A 6,000-nucleotide genomic window follows, 5' to 3' on the forward strand; every position below is an offset into this window, starting at 1 on the left:
AGCCAAGCTCCGGGGCAAAAGAGAAATGCTTTCTTTGTCTCTGTCTCTCTCAAGCTCCCTTTCCCTCATACTAAAACACAGATGCACACACACGCAAACTCAAACAAACCCACAAAAAGCACACTGAGTCACACACGGACATTAGACAATACCGCTTGTTTACAGTTTGGCAAGCTGCACCAAGCACACACATGCATGCACGTAAAGACACACACACACACAAAAAAAAATGCCACGCTGAGAGCAGGGTGTGTTTGCTTAGTTTACCCTGACAGTGATAGAGAGATTGCGTGTGTGTATGCATGCTTGTCCTCATGTGTGCCTTTATGCACTAAGGAGGGATAGTTGGGCCTGCAGAGAAGAGAGGGATCATCTTAGGTCATTATGCTATTAAATATATTTAAAACCAGCAATGGGAACAAGTCAATCTCGCACTGTGGCTTAAGTTTTATACCAGCCAGCCTGGAGAGGAAAGTAGGTCAAACATTCTTGCAACATACTTAAGACTTTTCACTGTAAGATTTAGGAATATTTGGCCCACATAGAAATGGGACAGCTCAGACATTCTTTTTTTTCTCAGAAACTCACAATCCAATCCTTTATATGTGTGTGTGTGTGTTCTCTCCAGGTAGTTTAGGCAAATAAATATGGTCTAGGTCGTTACGTCGGTATCTGTCGATGTTAGTCATTTTTCAACATATCGATATCGATCCGATGAGTGAAACCAAATCATTGGTTACGAGATGGAAATAAAACATTGGTTACCGATGTTTTATTTCCATCTCGTTGCCTCGTTGATTTTAAAAGGGGAGGGGTTGGCCATGTGGTATTTGTTTAGGCATGTGACAGTGATAGTAATACGGGGCTGGATTGTGGGCTGCTGTATTAAAGCAGAGAAGCAATGTCAGTTTTGTGTTTTTCTTTTTTGCTTTTTTTCATGGTGTCAAAAGGGTACAGAAATGTACACAATATCAGTAAATATTGGTTATAACAGCAATATCAGATATGAATATCGGCCCAAATTTTCTGTTTGGTGCATCCAAGAGACCCAGCGAACCATCACAACAGACTAGTTATGCTAATATGAGTGACTGTGTGGTTGCTGTTTTTACTATAAGTGCTTAGTTAATAATTAAGCTGCTAGCTGCACATCTCTTCGGAAATAGCTTGTTTGCTATTCCGGGGTTTCTGTTCTAAGAATGCCAGTTGATAACGTATTGATACATTTATCTAGATATTCATTCATTTTAACAACATACTATCCAGGGAGTAGCCTAAGTCTGGCCAAATGCTTGCTGGAGATAGCCACCAGTTCAAGTTACCTTTAAAAAAAATATTTTTTTCCTTTCAATTTCTGATTTAACTATAACGTTTACTTTCAAAAACATAATAGAAGAAGGGTGTATTTTGTTTCAATACAGGTCATGAAAATATATTCCACAATAATATTCATAATTCTGACATTTAAGTGATATTCATTGCAATTAGTTTTTTGAATGCATGATGACAATATCAAAATAGTTTTTAAATGTAGCTATTTGTCTGTTAAAACACCAGCGGCACCTTCATTTCTGCCCAACAAGCCAGAATCAGATTAAGATTTAATCGCCAAGCTGCTTCATACAGGAAATTTGACTTCAGTTCCACTTTGCTCTCAATGAAGACATCAGAATCGACTTTATTTGCCAAGCTTTTGGGCACAAACCAGGACTTTGGATCCCAGCGCTTGCATCTGGGCCCTCTGGCTGTTAAGTTTTCATCAGATTGACAACTTGGGGGAAGAAACTGTTTCTGGGTCAGCCGCTTTTTAGCAAAAAGCGCTCTGTAGCGTCGACCTGAGGGTACAAGTCTAAACAGTTTGTGTGCAGGATGTGTGGAGTCTGAAGAGATGGTATTTTCCCGACCCTAGAACTATAAAGTCCTGGATGGAGGGAAGGTCAGTCCCGATTATCCTTGCTGCATATCTAATTGCTCACTGTAGCTTGGACCTGTCCTGTTTTGTGGAGGAGCCAAACCACACGGGTGATGGACAAACACAAGACAGACTGAATGATGGCAGCATAGAGGAGGACCAGCAGCTCCTGTGAAAGGTTGAAAATTACCTTTTATCACTTATGGGTTATCAGATTAAATAATTTGTATGTTAAAGCAAATTCTTTATGAAAGTTTGCAAACATACCTAAAAGGTGGTGATCACTTCTCCACTCTATTCTGTCCCTTTCCATTATTTTTTTTTGCGCACGAGAAGATTAGGTATAAAACTATATAAACAAGGAGGTTTTGTACCTCCAATAAATTAATCGGTGCTTGCTAGGGAACAAGACATACAGCTCGCAGTTTAAAGTAGTACTATGAGAAAAAGTTAAACCTATCTACAGAAAGGACATCACAGAGCAATTTTGATTTGATGAATGTCTACAATCTGTCCTAAAGTCAATGGGTGCTGGTCATTTTGTCGCTTCCCTTGTTCTGTAGCTTTGCAGTTATGGTTGTTTTTTTGTTTTTTTTACTTGACTTTTGACAGAAAATAGTGCCGCTGCACGTTTTCTACTGGCCACGTGTCAATTTGACAGCTGATAGCTTAAATAAATGTTTTATATTTCATTGACTCTATATTGACAAATATGTGGTTATATGACACTATTGAATACTAAGTTCATTTTCTTTATCAGGGGTCCAGAATCAAGTGGCATCACCCAGGCATCAGAATGCTAATCATTGAAACGGGGTATAACATGATCATACATGACAACATCTAATCTTATTATATATTACATGAGACTTTTATGGCCATTTCTCTCCACAATACAAAAATACTTAACCCAAGACATGAGTTTATTTTTGGAATTTTTTTAAGTACATGGGTATAAAATATTTTTTTGCCATGTATGAAATGGCAGTAAGACGGAATTAAATTCCTTTCATACCTGCTTTGACGGAAGACAATTTGAAGTAATGTTCTTTATGGAGGACTCATCGGCAACACTGATGTATTGTGGAATTATAATAATGAAATCTACCACCTGAAAGTTACTTAGAGTCATCCTGCTTGGATCAGGAGTGGACTGGTCAAAATAAGGAACTAAACCAAAACAAAAGCAGATAGGATGCAATTCCAATTTCTTTATTAAACAATATGCAACTAAATGAAATAATTTATGAGATGGGCTGCGAGGGGAACTAACTGAATTTGCAGCGATTTCAGTAGATGAGTACAGCATGATTTCTGCTTATGGGCTGTAAGACAGGATGGAATGGCACAGCTTTTTTTTTTTTTTTTTTGGTACCAAATGGCAAAGGGCGCACTGACCTGGAGCCCAAAAGTGATACACAAAACAAAACAAGGAAAGGAACCCACAAAAAAGATCATCACGAACGAAAGTTACTTCATAAGAAAACAAAGCAGCTCTTAAAGAACATGCAACGATCCAGTTAATCCAGCTCAAATAGCACAAGTTTGGACACAGCAACGCGGACGACTAACGCAGTCACCGGTTCACCTGGCACCGACATTTCCTGCTTCTCATGTGTTCATGCCTGCATACCTGTGCCGAGCTCCTCTCATGTCAAGACATATACAGCACACGGGACTGATTCGTGGTTAGTCATATCAAAGCAGCACGGAGACGCATTATATACACATATACCCAAAAGCTTCTCCTTTCTCAATCTCTGCCCGTGCATGCCTCGCTGCGGATATGTTTAAACGGGAAAAAGATGTCAGACTGTGATGAAGAAGTGATAAGGAATCCAGTGTGTGTGTGGGGGGTAAAAAAAAAGGTGGATGGGGAAGTCAGGATGCAGCAGCAGCAGCAGCAGCAAGCCCCAGTTGATGCCACTCTGTCCCGCCCGTGTGGCATTTAAGTGAGCCCACCTTGTTGGGCTCTAAGCAGACTATCCGGTCTTAATTAATCTTTTTTTTAAAGGGCTGTAAAAATGCTCCAAGCCCTCTCCCATCCGCAGCAGGCCTATTTTGGAGGAGGCTAACGGCTAAGCTAGCGCTACTGTTAAAATATTTTCGGGCGCACCATCCCACCTCGCCGGCTGCTCTCATCCCGGGCTGCACAACATCGAGGCATTTCCGCGCTACAAACATAAACAAAGCAACACTTACTGCCCGGGAGGACGAGGGGGGTTAGGGAGGTGCCAAGGCGCCGGCTGTGAACGGAGACGCCAATTTTTTTCTTCTTCTTTTTTTCTTTTTTTTTTTTTAGCTTATTTGAATATTTTGGTGATTGGGGAAATCGGCTCCCCCTCTGCCATTCTCCATTCTACCGGCATCAACAGGTCATCCCAGGACACGCAGCAGCTGAGGGCGAGCCAGACGGAACCAGTGCGGCACGGAGCGGAGGGGGGGTTCGGTGGGAGCACAACAAGGCACAATTCTTCGAAACCGGCTATCTCATGGGGCTACCGGGCTAAATAGAAGAGGGGGGGGGGGTAGAATGAGAGACTGCTTGCGAGTTCTGTGAGACCTACGGTGTAAATCTTTAAAGAAAAAATCTGAGAGAAAAAAAACAAAAAAGAGGTATTGGAAAGTTTAAACTGCGCCAACCTGGACCCATCCCGTCGTTCGCATGGTTTACCCAAAAACTTTAATCGTCCCGCATCGGCTGGACCGATTTGACCCCCCACTTCCGCCGCCGCCGGTGAATCATCATCAGATCAGACCCCCAGACAGGACCCCCCCCCCCCCCCCCCCCCCCCACCACCACCACACACACACACACACACAGAGAGATCAGCAAAAGAAAGCGAGCCACTCACCCCCTCACTGGGAAGCTGATGCAGAGCGGTGGTCTAAAGGAGGAGACGCGGCGCTCTTTCCCCCCGTTCTTCCTCGATCCGGCCGGCCATTCAGTGCGAACGCGACGGCGATAGCAGAGCCATCGAGGGCGGTACAGTATCCCGAGGGATTGCGGAACACAGAGCCACTGATCGCACAGAGCAGAGGAGGAGGAAGACACGCATGACGCGCTCGTCACTCAATCGCATGATCGTTTCGAGCGCAGCCTCGTTTTGGGGGAGACCTATCCCTGAACGGCGGAGACTGTTTGCGCATTGGCACAGCAGCAGCAGCAGCAGCAGTAGCAGCAGGCTGCAACGAGAGAGACTAGTTTTCCAGTCTTCCTTTTCCTACCGCTCCCCCGCCTGTCAGCGCTTAAACCCGGGGAAAGTAGGCCGACTGAATGCACGTATTTCAACTCGATTAAACCCTGGGCACGCATATAGAGTAATGACAACAACAAAAAAAATCTTTTTGAGGAAAATGCCGGATGATAAGACACACCTCAAGCTTTGCAGTTGCATTTTTATTAATGCATAAGCCACCATTGCCTTGCTGCATTGGTCTCAGTTTTAGTCTAGCCTTCATTTGTCAGTGTGATTGGTTTACTGTAATCCCACGCTGTATCACAGTGGCGAACCTTGCGTGAACAGGGCCCTTGGCGAGCCCCTTCTTTTCCAGCCCCCAAACATCACTGGAGGGCAGTTTAAGAAAAATAGCATGTGCAGATTTCTTGGTTCAGCACAGCCTAAAGCAAGATAAGTTGGATGGTGATTTGTGGCTCACTCCGAGTGGGTTCAAACACAGAATGACTGATAAATAAGATCCATTTTTGATATGGTGCTCATCCCCCCAACCCACAAGCTTCTATAGCCTGGTTTATGCTTGACACATCCATAAGGTCCACGCGGCAATATTACGGCATTGTGGCTAAAGTTTTATCCTCCACGCACCCAACTATGCGGCCCGTCCCGCATAGTTGGGTGCAGACGAGCAAGCGCTCCTGGCGGAGGTTTGTGAATATAGACATCTTCGTGATCCGGCCCACAAAGATCACCATCATCGACAAATTTTTAACAAGTGCTAGACAGAAATCGCTGTCACTCTTGGAAGAAAAGAAGAGGGCCATTTCTCAAAATGCGTGCTTGAGCGTTCTCGTGTGCTCGTGACACGTCATCAGCCTCAGCCCCAGCAATGTTCCAAATGCCAAGAGC

General features: G+C 43.9%; 1 protein-coding gene across 2 annotated transcripts in view; it reads right to left on the reverse strand.

The window, feature by feature from the left end:
* Positions 1-5,032, reverse strand: part of LOC105939441 (nucleus accumbens-associated protein 1) — a 29,704-nt gene extending 24,672 nt beyond the window's left edge. Inside the window, exon 1 of one of the 2 annotated variants that reach the window (XM_012881596.3) lies at positions 4,768-5,032. The gene's annotated coding sequence lies outside the window, so the exon portion shown is untranslated. Of the gene's footprint in view, positions 1-4,114; positions 4,634-4,767 lie in introns of those variants that run through there. The other variant, XM_012881598.3, reaches the window with a different exon arrangement.
* Between the last annotated feature and the right edge of the window lie 968 nt (positions 5,033-6,000).

The sequence above is a fragment of the Fundulus heteroclitus genome, chromosome 16 (assembly GCF_011125445.2).
Source record: "Fundulus heteroclitus isolate FHET01 chromosome 16, MU-UCD_Fhet_4.1, whole genome shotgun sequence".
Lineage (NCBI taxonomy): Eukaryota > Metazoa > Chordata > Actinopteri > Cyprinodontiformes > Fundulidae > Fundulus > Fundulus heteroclitus.